The 23,869-nt window shown below is 39.8% G+C and overlaps 1 protein-coding gene across 2 annotated transcripts in view; it reads right to left on the minus strand.

Moving 5' to 3' along the window:
- Positions 1-23,869, minus strand: part of ESR1 (estrogen receptor 1) — a 303,086-nt gene that overhangs the window by 268,733 nt on the left and 10,484 nt on the right. The gene's annotated exons all lie outside the window — the stretch shown is intronic.

Below are 23,869 nucleotides of genomic sequence, written 5' to 3' on the forward strand. Positions count from 1 at the left end.
AGGGAGCTATGGTATGAAATAAGTGCTATGACAGAGACACGCATGGGAGCAGAGGAGGATTCAATGAATTTTATTTTTTAAATATGAAGGCTTCACAGTGAGAAATATTTAAAGTAAGCCATGATAAAATAAATAAATAAATAAATAAATAAATAAATAAGTAATCCCGGAAGAGAAGGAGGAAGAAGAGGAAGAGAAGCAGGAGGGGAAAGGGAAGAGGACGAGGAGATCATTATGACACTGGAAAGGTTATCACCAGGCACAGCGTAGAGACTGACATCGCTGTGGATTGCTAGGGAACAGCAGCGAGTGACAGAAACAGCAATTTCCTCCCCAGAGAGGAAGTTGGTGGCTGGGAGGCAGACACAGCCACGGCAGCAGCCCTATCTCTGCTGACAGCCACCACCAGGGTGTTACAGGTGGTAAAGAAGAATGACTTCAGACATGGGAAGGTGCAAAGGGGGGATGGGGAGGGCTATAAAGCAACATGTGCAAATAAACTACCATTTTTTTAGTTTATATGCATATAAAAATTCAGAAAGTATATGAAACTACATTTTCCCCTGGCTTATCCTATATAATAAAGAGGTAATATGCAAATTGACCATCATGCCCTCACACAAGATGGCCGCCCCCATGTGGTCACAAGATGGTCGTCACAAGATGCCTGCAGGGGAGGGCAGTTGGAGGTGACCAGGCCAGCAGGGGAGGGCAGTTGGGGGCGACCGGGCCGGCAGGGGTGTGGTTAGGGGGTGATCAGGCTGGCAGGCAGAAGCAGTTAGGGGCAATCAGGCAGGCAGGCAGGCGAGTGGTTGGGAGCCAGCAGTCCCGGATTGTGAGAGGGATGTCTGACTGTAGGATTAGGCCCGATCCCCCAAGGGGTCCCAGATCGGAGAGGGTGCAGGCTGGGCTGAGGGACACACACACACACACACACACACACACACACACACACACATCAGTGCACAAATTTTGTGCACCGGGCCTCTAGTTGAGATATAATTAGTTGACATATAGCATTGTATAAATTGAATGTGTACAACATGATGATATGTGTTTTAATTGTCTCCTTCTAACAGATATCTTTGAATGGTGGGAAAATGAGCAGTTTTGTCCTCTTACTTCCCCCTTACGCCCCGCCCCCCCCCCTCCCCCCTGGTTTTTAAGTCCTCTGCATAAAATGCAGTTCAATTGTTAGGATAACGGGCTCAGAAGCCAAACTTCCAGGATTCAAATGCTTACACTGCCACTTGCTACAAGGACAGTTAGTGCAAGTCACAGGACCTCTGTGCACCTGTTACTGTGCTGTACTTTGCCATCTGTAAAGTGGGGATAATAATAGTTACCACAGCAAAAAGTTATTGTAAGTGCAATGGGTTAATAGAAGCACACTGCTTAGAATAGAATTTAATGTTGTTGTTGCCTGGCCAGTGTAGCTCAGTGGTTGAGCATCAACCCATGAACCAGGAGATCACAGTTTGATTCCCAGTCAGGGCATGTGCCCGGGGTGTGAGGTGTGCAGGAGGCAGCCGGTCAATGATTCTCATCATTGATGTTTCTATCTCTCTCTCTCTTCCTCTCTGAAATCAATAAAAACATACTTAATATTGTTGTTATTTTTAGAATCAGAGAAAATCTTACAAAAACTCAAGCTTATGATCTGTTATACATGTCAAATTTTACTTTATTACATGTTGCTAAGAATAAAAAAAGCACATATGTAAGATTTGGGAGACAAATATTAAAAATAATTCATCAGAAAATTCATATAATGAAATGGACTGCTATTAATGTGGTCACCCAAATTAATAAAAGTTAAAGACCCTTGCTATTATTCACATCCTTATGCAAATCAAATTGATTTAAAAAAAAACCACTTCCCCATTGAGGTAAGACTTCTGTAATGTTATTGCCTACGAGAGAGCCATTATATTTGGACATTTGATTATAGATTCACAAGCAAGTATATTTTTGTACTCAACTGGTAGAGAGAAGGATCAACAAAAAATGCTCTGGAGATATTCTGAGAGTGACCAGAAGCAGCACAGAACTTTTATTAACCTGTGGGAGACTGCTGACAGGACGGTCCTCCTTAAATGAGAAATCTGTTGCTAGGATTACAAAGCCTCAATATCTGCAGGACTACGGGGGACTGATGAACTCATCTTGGCAAAAAGAATTACGGACCATGAGCATCACGATGGCACAGTATGCTAAGAAACCTAGTCCAGAACTATGAAAAAGACCCTGTAGATGTTAGATCATTTCTATTAGCTATCATCCATCCCCAAAACAACACCGTCATGAAAGATAGGATCCTTGTCTCCTGAAAGCATGGCCCAAGGATATCATGTGTCTGCTTTATAAATGTTTTATTTTAGTCCATTTTTGTTAAATCAACAAATGGCCCATTAGGACCTAGACTTAATTGCTGTTTACACTTTCGCCTTTTGGAGCTTGGATTTGTACCTATATGGGAAACAGCAAGCTGCCAAAAAATGCAGCAAGCAGCCCTGATTTTACCCAGGTTTGAGGCCCCCTCCCCAGGCAGGGCAGGAGTGATCAGCGGGGTCCGATGCCAGGGGAGCAGCAAGCTCCAGGTGGATTTTGTCAGAAGCCTGGCAGCTCCTTTGAAGTTCTCAGAAATTAACCTTGTTACAGCAGCTGAGGTTATCACAACTTGGCATGTGAAGCCATTGGCACCGTCTTCAAAAACAAGTCAGGAGGAAATGCCCTTCAGTGACCCTTCGAGTCGTAGCTGCCACTCTGGTCTTGGCAAACCAAAGAAGATGACACTTGACTTTGGATTATGCCTACTTTTATTTTTCTGCATCTCCCTTGTAAATGATAACCCCCCTCATCTCCTCCCTAGCAGACAGGCCTCTTCCATGGCCAACAGGCCTCCCAAGGAAACCCAGGGAAAAGCTTGATTATTTAAATACCAGTTTGCCTTTCTTAAAGTACCTCTGTGCTCCAAAATAGCTTCTCAATTCCATTTCTGCACTGGGATGAGCCGAGGTGTTTCAAGCAAAACAATCTGATTCGAGAGCTTCATACTAAGTTAGAAACGAAGCGAACGGTCCCACAGTTTTAAAATGGGACAGATAACTCAGTTAATCCCAAATGAGTATATAACCAACAGAACGTGTGGAAGGAAATCATTGCAGAGGGTGAAGGCATCCAGTGGAGGACTGAAGTGTCATTGCGACTCCAAGAAAACCAGGATGAACAGCCTGGCCCATCCCTTTGGGGAGCCAGCGGCACATGGCCTGGGCATTCTGGAATCTAGCACGAGGAAGGAAGAAATCCTAATATCTAGGGAAGTAAAACTCATCGTCATATCATTGCTGTTTCTTATCACCTACTCAGTTCCTTTGTTCTTAATTTGTTGAGCATAGAATGTACAGTGGTTAAGGGAAAGGATTCTGGAACTTAACAGAGGGGTCTCTTATTCCCATTCTATCACTTCCTTAATGCAGGGTCTTTTCAACTATAAAATGGGGATAACAGGAACCTCATAAGATCATAGTGAGAATTAAATCTAATTTATGGGAATTGTGCCTGACCCATAAATATTCCTACAATACAATAGATGATGATGATGATGACGATGACAACGACAATGACAATAATTAACAATTAATTTTAGGGCACTGTCTATGTGTGGTCCCAGGTGCTGAGAATGATGCATATTCCTCATCACAATAGCACACAATTAAGCAGAAGAGATAGACCTGCTGCCGAATAAGTATACTACCTGATGGTGCGGTGTATTTGACCTGGGTTCAAGGTGCAGAAGAGTGTGGTGTCAATAATGTGGGTTCTTGAATTGGATCCAAATCCTGGCTTTACTACTTGCTAACTGGGTGGTCTTGGACAAGTCATTTATCTCTTTAGTGCCTCAGTTTCCTCAACTGTAAAATGGGGATATACACAGAACCCATCTCACTGGGTTGTTGTGAAGAGTAAAAGAATCCCTATGTTTAAAGTACCTAGAACAGTATATGCTATATAGTAAGTGCTGTATAAATGAATGATACCTTATTGGTTTCTGGGCTCTTCACAGGTCCAGAAGGAGATGAAGTAACAGATGAAGAAACAATAGAAACAGAAGGTGGTGTTCATGAGAGGGAGAAGAGAGACTGGCGCACAGACTGTGTGGCCACGCAGCCCTAGGAGATACGGTTGGAGAGGCTAGACTCACAAGGTCAGACACCTTTACTTCTTCATATATCCAAAGGCAACCCTCCCTTAAATCTCAATGTAATGGATCAGACTCTCTGTCATGGGTCATGGTTAGAGTAGCCAGAGTCTGAAAAATTGGAGCTGATGGCCAGTAAAAAAGACCCTCTGCCCCCAAATATGTCCCCTACTAACCTTTATGTGAAGCCAAAAGTGTTTTCATCATTGAAGTTAGTTTTGGAGTTAAATCACTATATCCAAAAAAATTATTTTAAAATGCAATAGATCAATTGAAAAGATAACCAATTGAATTAATACCCACTAGCACAGAAGCATGAGTTGTATACATCCCATATAATTATATACACACAAAAGTCAAAGGAATCATATTTACCCATATGCAAACCTTGAAAATAAAAAGTCATTTTATTTATTTTTTATGAGAGAAATAGCCACAGATACTTGCTCATAACCAGAATAACTTCAACTAGAAAATATAATCAAGTTCTTAGTTCTTTGAAATTATATTAGCAAGATTGTGAAATCACTTTTTATCTTTCTGACTAAAGGTATTACATATCATATGTGACAACAATATAGGTTACTTTTTTATTGCAGTTTAACAACATACATTTTTATAATGTAAATTAACTGCATGATGAGACTAATACCCTATGAACTTGAGCTGCCTATTAATAGTAGAAATTTTAGAATTGGAATAAAAATGTTATCCTAGAAGAAAAAAGATGCATAAATTTCTAAAACTATTATAAAAAAATTACCAAGTATAAGTTGAAGAAACTTTCATTTTCATATTTTATCTTTCCAAAAAGAAAGGAAATTATGAAAAGACTTTTTGAGTAAACAGCAGTCAGTTAATAAGAGTGGGGAGAGCAATTCTGAGTCCTTCTATCATTGCTCATAATTCCACATTCCCTGTTTCTCATCTTCTATTTCACAGTGGGCCCATTTCATTATGACTAGCAATTTCTTTTTCTGATTAGTTTGAAAGCAGCATTTTCCACTGATGTAGATGCCTGCTACAGTCTATCAAGACATAACCATAGATTTAACCTCTATCTTATTCTCTCAGCTGCATAATGAAAGTGGTAAAGTAGACATCTTGTCCTGTCTCACTGATGAGAGGGGGGAGATTATGAAGGTTATTAGAAACCAAAGGCCTTGCCACTCAATTTCCCTGTGATCACACAGCTATTATTCTATGAGTCGGGACAAAATTTAATCAGTATTTCATCATCGTAAGCCATGGTTGAGGCACTGAATTGGTGTAAACTCTCAGAGAGTTTCTAGCCATGTTAGACAGAGATCTATGTGGGGGGCGCAGCAGGGGCATGAAGCAGCAGAGACCTGGTAACACCTCAAATAGCCTCTCATGTGGCTCTGTGGTTGGTTGGCCTCTACATGGACGCTGCAAGTAGCTGTTCCATTTCCACATTGCTCTAGGTACCAGCCAAGCCCAATCCTTCCAAGGATGTAAATTAAAAATATATATATATAAAGCATATCTGCCTGTGTGTTTTTATCTGCTAATCAATTTCCCTGAAGCAGAGAAAGAGGGTGCAAAGATCAAGTGTGCCCTTCACCTTTGGGTGGCACACAGGTACCTTTCTAGAGAAAAGAGATAAGTAAAATTTCTTTTTTATGATTACTTAGATACAAAGATCCTTCTAACTGCAGTTTGGCTAGACAGAGAAAATGGAATCTATTTAATGTAATGATCTATTAAAAATTGTGTGAAAGTGGTCTCAGATAAAAGGAAAATTTAGGATAAATGTTCCACCAGAGAAGACTTGCAGGAATGTCTTCAGTGCCACACTTGATGCCTGCAATCATCTTATCATCACACGCCCATGAAACACAGGGAGCCTAGTTCCTCTGGGGAATTCCAAGTTATTCAATATGAGAGATTGCGTCCTTGTGATCTACTGGATTAGAGTAGACTCCAAATTGGAAGTGGATTAATTATGAAGACCCACATTTGTTTGTTAATGATTCAAGGTCAAAGGTAGGTCAGAAAAAGGAGATAAATAAAATAGGAAGCAGTGATGACGCAAAATGAGACAGATGGGACAGGTGTTGACTATGGACCTGAAGAAGCCGAAATTCAAGCCCAACTGAGAAGGAGGGCAGATTGGCTGTGGAAAATGGAAGACTGACAAATCTCAGAGGGAAGGCAGGAATGGGGTGTTGCGGGGAGGGAGAGTATCCGGGGAATTTATGTGCATATATGCATAGCCCATGGGCACAGATAATAGTGCAGCGTAGTGAAGGCTGGAGAGGGGCAGGTGCTGGGTGGAGGGGGTCAGTGGGGGTAAAAAGAGGGCGGGACATCTGTAATACTTTCAACAATATAGATAAACTTTTTAAAAAAAGAAGAAGAAAATGGAAGACTGGACAAGACCAGAAGAAGATGATCAGAGGGCAGGACCAAGGAATGCGCTAGACCAGGCCAACAGTGTGAGGCAGTGAGTTCTCATCAAAAGGGATGGGCAAGCAGAGCCTGGGCTGGGGGATGGGCAAGCAGGCAGGATGTAAGGTGGACCCTGCGGGTGGTCAGCATCAGGGTCTAAGGCAGCGGGAAGAGTTGCTGCAGTGACAGATTTAAGGACCAGGATGCCGGGCCCTGACCCTGGGAAAAAGAACAGGGGCAAGGCAGGAGCCCAGTGTCTGGGGCCTGAGAAATTCACAGGCTGGTGTGCATAACAGGAAGAGGGGCTCAGGAACTGGACCAAGAGGATAGACAGAGGCTTATAGCAGAAACTAAGAAGGAATTAGTCCCTAGACATAGGATGCAGTTCGGAGCAGGGGCAGCAACAAGACTAATGTGCTGAGTCACAGAAGGAATTGATACTGTTGTAATTAACCTAGTTATTAATAACAGGAAAGGAGCAAAGGGAAGGTCAGCTATTACAGGGATGGCATCTGGGAAGCTTTGCCAAGAAACCGCAGCTTTACACTCCCCAGGGAGCCACTGGTCTCTTCCCCACAGATCGCTGGGGGAAGGGACTGGACAGGGGAGAGACAGACGCATGCCCAGTAAAGTCACACATAGGAATAGGTCATTGGCCAGAATGGGTGTGGCCACTGCAGCTTGAAGATTTGAGATATTGAATCTCCTAAACAAAGGGGTTTACTCTCCGTTTCTCTTGGCTCCTCTTGGTTGACTCCTGCCTTTCGGGGCTCTCTCACTCCACAGCCATGCGGACCCCACACACAATGGATTGATGGGCTGCAACTGGCCTGATGCTGAACTGGACCCGGCTGCAACATGGAACGGAAACTCTGGACCAGGCGTCCTCAAACTACGGCCCGCGGGCCACATGCGGGTGTTTTTGCCGTTTTGGTTTTTTACTTCAAAATAAGATATGTGCAGTGTGCATAGGAATTTGTTCATAGTTTTGTTTTTTTTAAACTATAGTCCGGCCCTCCAACCGTCTGAGGGACAGTGAACTGGCCCCCTATTTAAAAAGTTTGAGGACCCCTGCTCTGGACACTGGCTTTGCCTCTAGCTCCACTGAGTCACTAGCTACACTCTTCCAGGACTGAATGAAGGGAAATGGGACTTTGGAAACCCAGGGATGTAATGCCACACAAATAAAAAGCACTTATCGGCCGTGTGAGTCTCTTTTCTTTGAGATAGCCCAGTGGTCGGCAAACCACGGCTCGTGAGCCACATGCGGCTCTTTGGCCCCTTGAGTGTGGCTCTTCCACACAATACCACGGCCTGGGCAAGTCTGTCTTGAAGAAGTGGTGTTAGAAGAAGTTTAAGTTTAAAAAATTTGGCTCTCAAAAGAAATTTCAATCATTGTACTGTTGATGTTTGGCTCTGTTGACTAATGAGTTTGCCAACCACTGAGATAGCCTAAGGATTCCACCCCCAGCACTCAGTGGGAAAAGGGATACCTCACTTCCCCCAGTAACAGAATAATCCCTACCTAAGGGAGGAATCTTAATTCCCTGTTTACTACTTTCAGCCTTGCCACTGGTTACTCTGGAACTTTGGGCAAGCTACTTAGTCTCTCTGAGCCTCAGTGTCCCCATCCGTAATGGGCTAATAGGATCTATCTCATAGACTTGCTGAGAGGTTTAACTAAGACAATGAGTGCAAACCACCGACAACCAATTTCTAGCACATGGTGGGTTTCAACACATGCTAACTTTTCTTTACCCTACTACTCCTTTCACTTTATTCCTAATCAACTCTAAGTTTTTTAAAGATAGGTCTAAGCCTTACTAATTCCCCTGTGAATCTTGCCCAGTTCCTACCATAATGCCCCATATGGTAGGCACATATAGGCCCCATATGCTCCATGGTGAATTCACTGACAATGAATGAACAGTAAAAGAGTGGTAGAGTGGTTGTGGAATATAAAGGTGTCATAGCACACCTAATAAGACCTTTCTTGGTTACTGGAAGTCAAACAAATATTTTCATCTACAGGCATTTTTAGCATCACCTTTTCTAGAACAAACCCTATGTTATAGTACTGAGTTTGTGTAGCACAGACTACATCTATGGTCATTAAAACGCAGTAGAACTCCAGAGTAAGAAAGCACTTTTGTCATTCTCTACAAGGGGGAGGGGGGAGGGGAGAAGGGAAGAGGGGGTTAGAGATAGAGTCAGACTGTCCCAGAGCACCAGCAGCCATTTCTTGGTGGCTAGTGGGCTGAGGAAGAAATGGGAGGAAGGGATTTAAGGAGGAGGTGCAGCAAAATGTTGGGGTTGATGGTGGATATGTCCCTTATCTTGATTATGGTGATGGTTTCATGGGCATATAGATATGTCAAAACTTATCAAACTGTACACTTTAAATATGCATAGTTTATTATGTGTCAATTATACCTCAATAAAGCTGTCAAAAAGGTTGGAAGTCATCAAAGAATTTTTTAAAGTTTTCAAGGTTTGGGATCAGAACAAAACATCAAATAGCTACTCTGTCTTCAGTTGATAAAAATCTTTCTGATAAATAAATTCAAAGACTTCTCAATGTTCAGTTGGACATGCCATAAGATGTGGATTTTTTTCCTTAACAACAATATAACAATATTAATAGCTAAAATTAAATCACTCACTATGGTCTGAAATGATCTATGCACTTTAATATGTTGCATGATTTAATCAGCAGTATAAACCCATGATGTAGATAGAGCATCATCCTCATTTAGACGATGCGCTAAGAATGAAGATCACACACCAAGAGGGAACTGGCATTTCAAACCAGGCAGTCTGAGTCCAAAGCGCATGCGTTTAGTTAAGAGCTCTTCTGCCTCCCGATTTGACTTTAGGGGAAATCTCCCATTGAGGGTATCAGTCAAGGGCCTTTGTCTTCTCCTATCCTGGGGCCTATTTTCCCTTCGTTTGATTCATCAACTTGTCTTTTGACAAAAGATAATATGTCACAATTTAAGTTGGATGTAGTTCAGAAATGAAAAAATTCATTTGAAAATCAATTAATGTAATTTATCATATTCATCATATTAGCAGAGTGAGGTAAAATATACATATGATTACCTCCATAGATGCAGAAAAACATTTGATAAAATGAATATTAATGATATATTAATAATAAAATAATATTGTAATAGTAAGTCAGTTGATTAAATTATTAAATTTCACATTAATTCACTTTTTGAAAATAACTATTAACCAAACTAGTTAGAATTAACTATTTTGATTTTTTAAAAGACTTAAAGGGTGTTTTTTTTAAATTACAGAGTAAATATAATTTCTAATGATGAGATGTTACAAGTTTTTCTTCTGAGATCAGAAATAAGAAAAGAATGTCCACCATCACCTTCTATTACCATAGTGTTAGAGGGTCCTTGTTGGTGCAATAAGGCAAGAAAAAAGAATTTATAAAGCCAGGAAGAATCTATTAAAATGGCATTATTCATACATGGCATGATTATATATTTGGAAAATTTAAAAGACTCTATAGACAAAATTATTATAACTAATAAGTTTAATTAGCAAGTTTGCTGGATACAAAGACAACATCCAAAAATGTATTGTATTTCTCTGTAGCATCAACAGTTAGAAATAGACATTTTTAAAACTATCTTTTATAATAACATAAAAGTATCAACTATCTAGAAACAAATGTAAGAAATAATGTGCAAGTATTCTACACAGAAAACTCTTAAAACTATTTAAAAAAATAAAGATAAATTAAATGATGCTTGAGTAAACTGAGAGATATACTATATTCATGGATTGGAAGACCCAAATTGTAAATTACTTTTATGCCTAAGTGATCTAGAGTTGGTTTCATCTCCTTACAATCTAAGCAAATATGCCCTGTGATTTTCTCATCTCTTTTTTTTCCTACTAAATGGTCTTTTATATTAAATTTATTGGGGTGACATTATTTAATAAGATTATATACACTGAGTGGCCAGATTATTATGATCCCTGAACGCATAATAATTTGGCCACTCAGTATATATATATATATATATATATATATATATATATATATATATATATATATCCTACCTAATAAAAGAAGTAATATGCAAATTGACCGCACCTTTGCTACGCCTAAGCCATGCCCACCAGCCAATCAGGGTGAGTATGCAAATTAAACCACCTTTGCTACGCCTAAGCCATGCCCACCAGCCAATCAGGGTGAGTATGCAAATTAAACCAACCAAGATGGCAGATAATTTGCATATCAAGACAGCATAGGAAGAAGCCAAGCGCTGCAGAAGGGAGCGAAGCTGCGGAGAAGCAAGCAGGTGGGGCCGGCCGGCGGAGAAGGGAGGTAAGCAGGCGGGGCGGGGGAGAGCCCAGCAGGAAGCCCTATTGCAGGAATCTTCCTGCAAGGGGCTACTAGTATATATATATATATATATATATATGAGGCCAGGTGCATGAATTCGTGCATGGGTGGGGTCCGGCCAGCCTGGCCAGGGGGAGAAGATATGGGCAGTTGGCTGGCCTGCCTGCTGGTCGAACTCCTGGTCAAGGGGACAATTTGCATATTAGCCTTTTATTATATAGGATATACACTGAGTGACCAGATTATTATGCATTCAGAGATCATAATAATCTGGCCACTCAGTGTAGGTTTCAAGTGTATATTTCTATGATACAAAATCTGTATATTTCATCTCTTTATTTTTACTACTCTCTTTCTTCTCCTCCTGCCCAAATCCAGTCATTTAACACAACCCTACCTTTTTATAAGTTCTTCCTTGTGCAGCTCAGATTAAGTTAATTTTTCTTGGCTTGAATTCTATAATAATTTTCAACATTTAATCATTCTTAACCTTTTGCACTCGGATGTCAAGTGTGACTCGACACGGTTAGCATCGGTAGCAGCTCGAGAAAAAAGCAAGCTAGTGCAAAGGGTTAATAATGTTTGCAAACTCTTATATCATATATTATGTAGATAGTTTTCACCTCCCCAACAAGAATACTCACTCCAAAAGGACAAATATTCAGACCTTATATTTCTTCACTTATTCTTTGTATAGTGCCTTCCACATAGGAAATGCTTGATACACATGTACAAATGTGATTTGTTTTATATGCAATATGTTGCCACAATTACTGGATAAGAATTAGACAACCCATTGGTTTCAACACAAGTAGAGGCAATAGCCCAATATCTTAGAAATCTAAGATTTATATGGCTTTTTTCCCTAGAACAGTGTGACAAACAATAATTTTAGGAGCCTTATGAATTCCCAAGAATTTATCCAGAAAACTAAGAATTGGGTACTTTATAGTCCCAAATCAAAGAACTTAGCCGTAAGATTTCCTAGAAGAGCAAACAAAAACACTCAAGATCCTTTTAAATAAATTCTGTGTTCTTTGTGTTTTATAATACCAGAGGGACCCAATTAAGTATACCACCTCCACCTGCCTTCAAAACCCATGAACAGTGGTTCAGCAAACACACTGAACCTAAAGCTCCAATCAATAGAAACTACCATTAGACTAGAATGACAGCAAATGTATTCCCTAATTTTATTTGCTCACATTCTAGGATAAAATACTTAAAATCCAAAAGTTTAGCCCTTAAAATTACCAAAAAAAAGCATATTTCCTAGGTTGCCAGAGAGTTCCAGAAGAATTATGAAAACGGATTCATAAAATTGTGCCAGGTGCTATCATCTGTCATTACTCTATATTTAAATCTGAAAATGAGACAGAGCAGGGACAGAGATGAGGAAGGAACCCAGGCAAACACTGATACTGCTAAAACAAAGCAGATTTTCTCTATCTCACAAGGACAGTCCAAAAGGTGGAGTGAGCCACAAAAACACACAATCAACCCTTTTGGCAAACAGTAGCTTAAGAAAGAGACAAGATGTTCTTCATCTTATGTAGTTCCTCCAACAGAACTGGAGTGTGTGTGTGTGTGTGTGTGTGTGTGTGTGTGTGTGTGTGATATTACTAGTGTCATCTGGTGATCCTTGATTGTCCTATCATATTTCTGTGTATGCATCTCTAGAGTAATCAGGTGGGACCTAGTTATTTCATTGTGGGGGCCATTACATGTCAGTGTTTGAGGGTCCTTTCTCTTGGACTAGTTTCCTCAGAGGTGATTCCTCCAAACTCCTTACTGAATGGTACAAGCCTTGTTATCAGTATTGAAGTGGGAGGGGCTGGGGTCTCCCCTTCAGCAAGACAGACTTCATTTAATCTCTCTATTTTTTCAGAAGGGATTACTCCTCTCAGCCAATCTGCAGAGGACCCGGAATCAGGAAGGCATCTGTAGCTGTACTGGCTCCTTTCACCCAATTCTGTTTTCAGCCTCATCTCAACCCTAGTCTTGGAAGCACCTGTTGCCTCCAAACCCCAAGCCTTTCTGGGGTTCCTTAGTTTGATGGACTTGCCTTTTTTATTTTTATTTTCATTTTTCAATTACAGTTTACTTTCCATATTATTTTGTATTGGTTTCAGGTACACAGCACAGTGATTAGACAATCATGCACTTTACATAGTATCCGTCCCAATATTTCCAGTACCCAACTGGCGCCATACATAGTTATTACAATATTATTGACTATATTCCCTATGCTGTACTCTGCATCCCTGTGACTAATTTGTAACTATGATGGACTTGCCTTTTAATGGCTGCCCCTACTCCTCAGGCTGAGGTTTCACCTGAACTATTCTGCTAAATTGGTTACCGGTCATCCATCAGCTTGCCATTCCAGCATTTCATGTATCGCTCCAGTCTGCTGTTGTCTGCTCTCCCATCATCTTGGTTCTTATGAATTTTCTGCCTTTTGTCGTTCCTTTGTTGTCATTTTAGTGTTTCCAAGGAAGTGGCTTTTCTAAGTTTAGACAGAGGCTCCTGGTTATATTTTATATGTAATCTAAAGGGCTTCTCTTTAAATAGCCTCGTATGCCTGGTGCCTACCCCACGCCCTTCTTCTTCCTAATTCATAAATCAAAAGTGTATGACACAGGAAATACAAAAATATATATATTTTAGAAGAACTACACAGTTCTTTATCACTGAGAGCCTGAAACTATCTAGCCTTTAGCATTTTGTATGTGTTGTTTCTACATAAGTGTGCGCTATAGCCATATTTACATGAACCTTCTAGGGGTAGAGAAAGGCTTATAATCAATGTTATATAATAGCGTTAGCTGAAAAGTGCTCATATTTGCCTCCCAAATCTCCTTTACATCACACTATGAAGTCACAACTTGCTCAGATAATGAATTAGTTTTAAATAAAATTTTGGCTCATTGGCTTTATGCCAAGAAGAATACTGCTTATGGCTGATTATGGTGGTTTTATGGCAAGACGGTGGTTTTAAAGGAATCTAGATTTTCATTTCAGTATCACCAGACTGCAAAGTTGCTCATCTCCAGAAACACATCCGGATTTATAAACACCCGGGCACGTTCATGCCAGAGTTACTATGGGCAGAGGTTTCCACTGGCGTCATTCGGGCCCAAGGAACCGCTTCCTCTAAAAGCCCTTCACTGTCAGCTGTGTTGGTTCACATCTTCTCGTTTTCTTTTTACAACCAAGACGCCAGCTTTCCCTCGCACCGACAGGGCTGTGGGTGGCTTTTCCCTCTGCTTCTTCAGAATCCATTCCTATCTGCCATTTTCTCTGCTTTGCCCTGCCTCCTCCCCAAGCCAGGCTCCTGCTCTGCCCCATCTAATCCTCCCAGAACAGGAGGACTTGTCAACGAGAACGCAGGCTTCCAATGTGTCACTTCCCTTTCGAGGAGCTCTAATGCTGTCACCCACAGAGAGAAGCCAACCCATCTTAGCAGCCAGGGCTGTGCAGGTCTCCCCAGTCAGAGCACATATACCTGCTGCCACTCAAACCCACTCTCACCCCGCCCCTCCCAGTCCCCTGAACACCCTGTGCTCACCCCAAAGCTGCCAATCCTTTGCTCAGGGGCAGTTACCATCCTCTCAAGTATATCTCTCTCTGCCTCAATTATTCCTGTTTTCCAAGGCCCTGATTCTAATCCATCTCCCTGACAAGATTCTCCCAATGCCTCCAGGGACAATCAGTCTCTCGGGGAAATTAATGTGTCACTGTCTTTTGGAAAGCAAATCATATTCTGTCTGGCATTAGTGGGCTGGTGTAGATGTCTGTGATTACCTCAGATAAGACAAAACATCCTCTACCTGTACAGCTAGCTCCCCGAGAACCTACCACATGCCATGTACATTTACTGAGCAATGAATCAATTGCTTTTGAACGAGAGTGAATTCCTGTTAACATGGATGTGCCAAAAGCCTATACTTGCCACTCCAAACCAATGAGTCTGCTAAACACAGGTTCTAGGAAGGAGAGGCCGGGTCCTTGTCTTACACGCATCTTGCACAGCGACTTGTTCTCCCAGCATTGGGCATCCTGCCCAGGGCTGAGCAGACACAATGCAGAGATGTTAAATGAATGAATGAAAGCCTTTAGCATCTTCCTTAACAAACATTCGAGTCCCATCATTCCCAAAGAGTTGCTAGGTCTGTGCTGATTACCATACCTGAAATTTCTTTTCATATTTTTCATATTTTTCGAACATTAGCAGCTATACTTAAACAGCCCAATCCTCTATCTCCCCAGGAATCTTGCTCCATCAATTGGTCTATTCCATCATGCTTCGTATTCCAGCCCATGGGCTAGGACAGATGTGAATTTCATTCTCCCAGTCCTTGTATCATTGTTCTCACTAGTATAATGTTTTAGGATTTGATAGAAATGCAGAATTCTCAAACATGTTTTTAAAAATGAGAAGCTTAGTAATACTCAATTCTTTAGCCACCAAAAATAACCTAATATTTTTCATTATTTTTCCAATACTCCTTGAGTACTTAGTAAGTGCTAGTCTCTTTGCTAGGTGCTGATGTGCAAAGATGATGTTACTCAACTGTAATTCAATACAGTGTTCCTCATCCTTCGTATAAATAGATGAAGCTCATGCTCCTCTCCAAATATAGCCCTCTGGAGAAATGGCTTCCTCAGTACACAATTTGCTACTGATTCATAGAAAAAAGGATGTATCTTCTGTATACTCTCACCAACCCACAAGATATTTTTATTAAATTTCATTTTCTCATTTCATATTATGAAAACAATAGCATTGTGGTTTGTTTTCCAAATTTTAAAATGTTACATTCTGTTATAATGTTTTATAACATTCATTCATTCAACAAATGTTCAGAATGCCATACCAGTGAGGTGCTATAGTTAAAATGGTAACTGATAAAGAAAATGCTTATTAAATTATATACAAAATGCTAACAAAGAGCTCCTTCCCCTGTTCCACCACTTTTTCTCCATAAGAATCACTGATCTACAGAGTTAAGAATAGATTTTTTTAATTTTGATGTTTTTATTTCAGAGAGAGGAAGGGAGAGGGAAAGAGAGATAGAAACATCAATGATGTGACAGAATCATTGATCAGCTGCCTCCTGCACAGCCCCTACTGGGGATTAAGCCAGCAACCTGGTCATGTGCCCTGACCCAAAATTAAATTGTGACCTCTTGGTTAAAGGTCAATGCTCAATCACTGAGACACATGGGCCATGCAAGAAACTATTTATTGCACATATAATTTTCCAAGACACTCTTATTCCCATTCCATTTTTAAAATAAATTTGGTTAACTTTTTGCCCAAATAAAAATACTGCATGATTAATATTAAAAATGCAAAAAAGTGGAAGAAGCAAAAATAATTCATTCATAATTCTACAACAAGAATCAGCTATGTTAATGGTTTTAATTTTTCTAGTTTTATTCATCTTACTAGATCACTTCTACTCTAAAAGGATACATAACATGAAAGATATGAGACCAATGTGAGGAAGATTAATGTTATGGAAGGACCTGATATGAGATCAAATGTAAAAACCACAAAACTGTCAAACCACTAAAAATCAGAATACACATGTGAGTTCATTATGACCATACACCCAATATGCTTTGCTCTTATTTGTTTGGTTATTTTTTAATAAAATTCCTTGAAAATTCACACAGAATTCTAAATGTTGAAAACTAGACCAAATTTATAAATAACAATAATTAGTAGACATTAGAAATACTATATAACTATTATACTCAAAGAAATGAGTCCTAGACCTGACAATAGATAAATAGATCAGTGGACTATAGAAAAGAATCAAAAAAAAACCAGAAAATAGTACATGTGGAAATTTAATTTACTAGAGAAAAGACAGTTTCTTGAATATGGGATGCTTAAACAATTGGTTATCCATCTAAAAGAAAATACAGTTAGGCCCTCTACCTTTATATAACAATAAATTCCAGATGGAAAAAATACTAAAATATTACAAATAGAAAGAAATGGAAATTAGAATTTAAGTTAGAAAATATTTAAGAAAATAGATGGGAAGAGATTCTAAAATAAGACAGGAAATCCAGATTCCATAAAGCAAAAAAGGTAGGTGTGATAGCATAAGGTTATTTTTTTAACTTTATGGCAGAAAATTAGAAAAATAAAATAAAAGAATAAATCAAACATAGAACAACTAATATGATTTAAAAAACTATAATATTCAGAAATATTTTATAAATTAATGAGAAAAAAAGCAACTATGTTGCGAGGGGGGGGGGTAGGGGTGAGGGGAAGGCGGAGATTGGCCAAGGATATACATAGGTAAGTGACAGATAAGAAAATCCAAACAATAAAAATATGAACATACTCAACCTCATTAGAAGTCAAGAAAATTAAAGTTAAATTAGTAATGCTTGCTTAGACTAGCAAAAATTAGACAGTGGAGAATTACAAGGGCATTGGAAATGTGAGGAAAATTATATCTCAAATATCACTAATGAGAATGTGATTTATTATAATATTTTTAGAAAATAATATGAGAAACCCCATTAATATTCAAAAATACACCTACCCTTTGAACCAGTGATTCTACTTTTGGAAATTAGACCATAAAAATAAACACCAACAGCTAAGAATATATGTCTACAAGTATTTGTAGTGGAAAAAAAAAGTTTTTATGTACTAAAAACTTTTCACAACAGAATGCCTTTTGATAGCAGAATACTCGAATAAATTTTAGCAAATTTATACCTCCTTCAAGTATTGAAAAAAATAAGATAGATATATCTTTATTAGACCTCCAAAATATATTTCAGTGAGAAAACGAAAATACAGAATAATACACATACCAGTACACACACAGGCATATATAGCCTGATCCCACATTCTAAGATAATTAGGGTCCATTCTCCTGTATATCAGTGTATATGTTTGTATAAGTTGTGTGAGATGGAGACAGCAGTAAGAGAACACGTCAAGCTACATTCATTGGTGTCTCTGAAGCAGGCAAAGCAAAAAGAAAGGAAGAAGGAAGAAAGACAAAAAGACTGTGTTATCATAGAAAGTATGCATGCTACAACAACAGAAGAAAATGTAGAAAATACAACTTTATCCATTATATTGAGAAAATAATCAATACTAGAATAAGTCCATGGACAAGGAACAGAGGTGACATGGCCAAATAAAATATGATTTGGTTTCTAGAGAGGATTGTGGACAATTTTTGCTTGGCATCTTTCAGGAGAGTTTCTGCAAAATAATCGTATTTAAAAGGAAAGAAGAAAAATAGGGCAATTTTTCAAGAACCTTAAAAGTAGCTTTGCCCTTTGACACTACATTTTGGCTTTTAGGAATTATTTATTAGGAAATAAACAGAGATGTGGATGATGATACTAGTTACAACACCTAAGTAATTAAATTCTAATGTTAAGTAAATTTTATAAGATACAATATAATTTCAATTTGAAAAATACATACTGTATGTGTATGTGTATAAATATATGTATATTATGTATATATGTTATACATCTATATTATACAATATAATGTTAATGAAAACCCAAGATACAACACAATTTCACTTGCAAAATACATACTTTGTATATGTGCATGTGTGTTTGTGTGTATGTGTGTGTCTATACAAGGTATGTATTGTACAAATGGAAATTGTGTTGTATGTTGGGTTTTTGTTAACATATATGGGAATTTTTAATTTTTTAATATACAAATATATATTAATAAATACATATGTTCTAAGCAACAGATTTAAAGAAAATATACTAAAATATTTTTAATGATTATCTGTGGCTGGTAAGCATGTAGGGGATGTCTGTTTACATCTTTATTCTTTTCTCAAAACTTGTTAATATTAACATGCATTCTACAATAGGCAAAACACAAGAATCGCTTTTAAATGGAAGCATAAGAAAGGTAATGAATTCATTTAAAAATGACAAATGGCACTTCTAGACAATTCAGTGCTCCAAAGCATGACCTTCCTCCAATTTCCATCAACATTAGAACATGGCATCAAAGCCATCAGCAGCGTCAACCTGTGTCTACATCATCTGGATAAAAGGCTAAAGTATAGAGGCCCCCCCCCCTCCCTAGATTAACAAACTGTCCCCGCAGTATCATATGAACCCGAAACAAATCCTCAGGTTATGAGGATGAATTCCTCAGGTAGGCCGCTCTCAGAGAGGCGACAACAGAAAGCCTTCCTATGAACACCAGCAGATCTGGTTTTACATTACCTCAACTGAACAACATTGGAAATGGATTTCTTCAGGCCTCCAGTCAGGGCAGATATCTATAGTTTGGTCTGAGGGCTCAACATTGGGAACACCTTTCCCTCATGGTTTTTTTTCTGGGTAGAGAGGATTTCAGCTGAAACGCAAGGCAGAGGTACTGACGTGGGAGACAGATGAGCCTGGAGTGAGGCAGCTAGTGTGATCCCGTGGCACAGCAAGGACAACCGATAAGCTTTCTTATCCCAGGAAATCTTCCCTGAGAGGACCCAACAGGCCAACAAGATAAGCATCAACCGTCTGAGGCATGCTTCTCCCTCCCACCCATGCCTGGGAAGGACTTTTGCTTCCTAGTTGACACAACCATGATTCCCACCACATCTTGTTCCCATGGCCCAGTGGGATTGAAGAAAAATCAACAGAAACATGGGCAAAAAATTTTTTAAACACACTAGCCAACTCCCTTGTTGCCAAAGTAATGACAAGGAATGTGTTCTGCACGTTTGAGCTGAGTAAAGATCATAAACTATTCTGTAATTTTGTCAATACTCAATAAAATCTTATTTATATTCTGATGGACAATAATATATTAAGATTTTTTAAAGATTTTTTATTGATTTTTTTTAGAGAGGGAGTGGGGAGAGAGAGAAAAAGAGATAGAGAGAAAAAAAAAACATTGATGTGAGAGAGGAACATTGATCAGCTCCCTCCTGCATACCTACTGAGGTTCAAGCCCTAAACCCGGACATGTGCCCTAACCAGGAATTGAACCAACAACCTTTTGATGCACAGGACCATACCTAACCAACCAAGCCACACTGGCCAGGGAAACTACTGATAATATTTAAATAGATGCCAAAACAATGACTGAAAGTTGTCATAGAAAGAAAATGTAGACATGGCTATGTGCATGCATGTCCTCAGTTAATTCTAGCTTCTGGTGTCTGGCTCTCTTTGACACCATGGAACCCAAATTTCCTGATGATGACAATTTTCACTGCTTGTAAGGAAACATTGTTGTTGTATACATAGAGCTTCAGACTGGATAGAAAATTCTGGTCCATTTCTTTGTTCCCATGTGTCAGGTCAACAATATGAGTAGAGAGCCACCATAATTTGCAGTGTGGCACTGTTATGTAAACAGACCAAAATAAATTGAATGAACCAAACTGGACCTCTTAGACTCAACCAACCACAATCAAAGTGTGTATTAGGGCTCCTATTAGTACATATTCAGATAGATAAATTAATAAAAGAAGTCCCTTCTCTTGGCACCCAGCATAAAGGTAAGCATTATAATAATAAACAGTACTAGAATATGTTTACTGGTTTGCAATTTGCTTAGAGACAAGATTAAAGCCACAAGATAGAGTTAAAACCAGGAGAAATCACAGCAAATAGGTACTAGTAAGAATGGAAATACAGCGGCGAAGTAATTTGACCCAAATAGAGAATAAAGAGAACATAACAGGAGCTTATTTATTAGTGGAAATGAACACATATTGTTATATTGTAATCAGTTCTTGTTTTTTCATGTGTGATTTACCATTTTGTGGATTATCCTTGCTTCTGCCAGTCTTTATACACCTGAGTCATCTCTTGCCATCTTTAGTTCAGATGTGTCCACAGACCCCAAAATAATGTTTACCATTAATATATGTCAAATTTAATTAGCAAGGCAAACCAGATGGAATGGCTATGCTTTACTCGAAGAAGGACCCCTTCACCTCTCTAGCTTGGGATCAAATCTGGTGGCACATCTTCACCAGTGGAGAAGTCCGAATGGGAACTGAACTTAATAAATAATGATACTGGTCAGTTAACCCTGGCCCGCTGTCTCTTTGCTAAGTAAAAACTGATTCAGATATAATCAGTCAACTCTATTAAGTGCCATTTACAGGCAGGAAAAGGTACTCATATGATGACGAAAATAGAAATGGCGCTGTTTACACATGTGGCCAAGTCTTAGCCTTCGAGTTCTTGTCTTGAGTGGATAAGTTCTAAACAGTAACAAGGAACAGTAAGAATGCGTCCATGCAATGGGAATACAAGCAATTCACAGTGAGCACTTGAGCTCCCCATTTCACTGAATTATAAGCTTCTCAAAGGAAGAGAGTTTTTATATTGCTGCTGTATTTCCTTCAGCATCTAAGCCCTATACCCTCAAACATAACCTGCAAACCCATGTTCACAGTAGCTAAGATCTTGGGTAACTGTTCTAAGTTCAAATCATGTTACCCCATTTCCGGACTAGATGGTCTTCAGCAACTTACTGGATTCCTCTAAGCCTTGGTTTGCTTCCCTAGAAAATGGGCATAATGATCCCCACTCCGAGAGATGTTGTAATGACTAAACAAGCTTTTCTCTGTGAGACACAAAGCACCATTACCAGCAGAAAATGGGATTGATAAGTGAAGAGGTCATATTACTGTCATATTCATTACTTGACTGAACTGATTCCAGGGATGATCAAAGGGATCATAAAATAAATAAGACTTTAAATAATTGATTTTTTTTGTAACCTGACACTTGGATCTTAAAATAAATAAATAAATAAATAAATAAATAAATAAATAAATAAATAAATAAATAACAGGAAGAAAGAATGGTTGGGGAACAAACCCACATGTGGGTATATCACTAACCTACTAATATATTTTACTAGAGGCCTGGTGCACGAAATCCATACACTTGGGGGATGCCTCAGCCCAGCCTGCGCCCTCTTGTAGTCCGGGAGCCCTCGGGGGATGTCTGACTGCCGTGGAGGCAGGAGAGGCTCCCACCACCTCCGATGCACTCACCAGCCGTGAGCCCAGCTTCTGGCTGAGCGGTGCTACCCCTGTGGGAGCGCACTGACCATCTGCCCCCTGGTGGTCAGTGAGCGTCATAGCGACCGTTGGGTCGATTTGCATATTAGCCTCTTATTATATAGGATGTATTGTATTCTTTGGCCCTTAGATGCTGTTTACATAAGACCAAATTTTAAAATTAATAGAGCCAAATATCTTTGGGAATAGGAGACCATTAATGTTCCGTGTTATTAATAAATGGAAAGGGAAGGATATGATTCTGGTGCTATTACCTAAATGGCACAGTTATTCAGATAGACACACAATGAGTTCAATGGCACCTGGAATCCCCATGGCTTTGTTTCAGGTCGCTCTCAAAGTCCCAGCCACGGCACATCCGTAGGCCTTTCTGGAATAATCAGCGTCAGGCAGAAGACCACTCAGAGACTGACAAGTGCGTGGAAACACAGAAAGCAAGGAGTAACGTATTGAAAAACTCCTAGTGGTTTGCACTAGTTCTTCCCCCCACCCCCCTCAGTTGGGCAGAGGACTCGTTTATTTGTTTAAAAACCTTTTCCTTCCTTCCTCTGGCTTCATTGTCTTGCTCTTTGCCCTCCAAACTGTCTGCATTGACTGGCAAATAGCTCCAGGCACTGTCTCCTTGGAAGTAAGGAGCTACGTCCAGCTCGTCCTGTTAGGAGTTCTATGATTCACACAAGAGATCATTCACAGCTGCTCCGACTTTTTTTTTTTTTAATTAAACTTCTTGGGAGAGACACTGGTTAATAGATCATATAGGTGTCAAGTGGACATTTCTATGATGCAGGATCTGTATGGAGGTGGGGGCGGGTAGTACAGGGTAAAGGGGGCCAAATACATGGTGATGGAAGATGATTTGACTTTGGGTGACAATATTCAGACTCTTAACACAAGGATTTGAGCGACAGCTGTTGAAGATTCCTGCGCCAGAGGAGTTCTTGCCGCAGCTTCTAAACACCCTGCCGGCAGCCATGCCCTTGGAGAAGAGGCTCTGGAATTGCTTCCAAGTCCCTCAGAACAGTCACCCTCAGAAGACTGGCCCGACCAGTCCCACTGCACCTCTGCGGACAGTGGCAAAGCCTGGAACTAGTGACGTGATTTAACATTTTGGTTAGTCGCTAAGTAAAGTCTTTGCCTAGAAACCTTCATTTCCTGCACAGCAGGGCAAACAAGGCCCAACCAAAATTTTCCCAAAACTTCAAGCCAGCTCTCCAGTGAGGAAGTGACCACGCGGAGCAGTACGTGCCAGTGTGGTCCTCAGTGAAACCAGGCTTAGCCCACTGGCATCTCTAGCTGATGGGCACACAGACCTGTGTCCCACACCCCAGCGCCCCGCCCCCCTCCCTGCAAGTGGGGCTGGTTACATAAAAAGAAACCTTACAGGGTTGACTCAGACTTCCTGGCTATTGAAGGGTAGCACGGTGTTGAGAAATCAGAAAGGATTTTAATCTTTCTATCACATGCCTGGCACTGGATTCGCAAACTGTTAAATGAACACACAACCTCTCAGGCTGGCTTCTGGCAACAGCGGCAGCTTGTACTTTCGATGTAATGTACGCAGGGTTTTTTCAAGAGGTTGGCCTACTCGCTGAGAAATGTTCTGTGGAGGACATGAGGAATGGACCTGAAGATCAGTAAGCTGTTTTCTCTTTTAAGTTTTAAATAAAAAACGGCGTGATCGCTTAGTGATCAAAAATGCAAATGACATGGCTACTTGTCCACCAAATACATGTGTGCTTTTCATTATGAAACTCCCACTTGTCCCTTTCAATAATAAATTCAACGGAAATGCTTCTCGGCGATGGA

The sequence above is a fragment of the Cnephaeus nilssonii genome (assembly GCF_951640355.1).
Source record: "Cnephaeus nilssonii genome assembly, chromosome: 9".
Taxonomy (NCBI): domain Eukaryota; kingdom Metazoa; phylum Chordata; class Mammalia; order Chiroptera; family Vespertilionidae; genus Cnephaeus; species Cnephaeus nilssonii.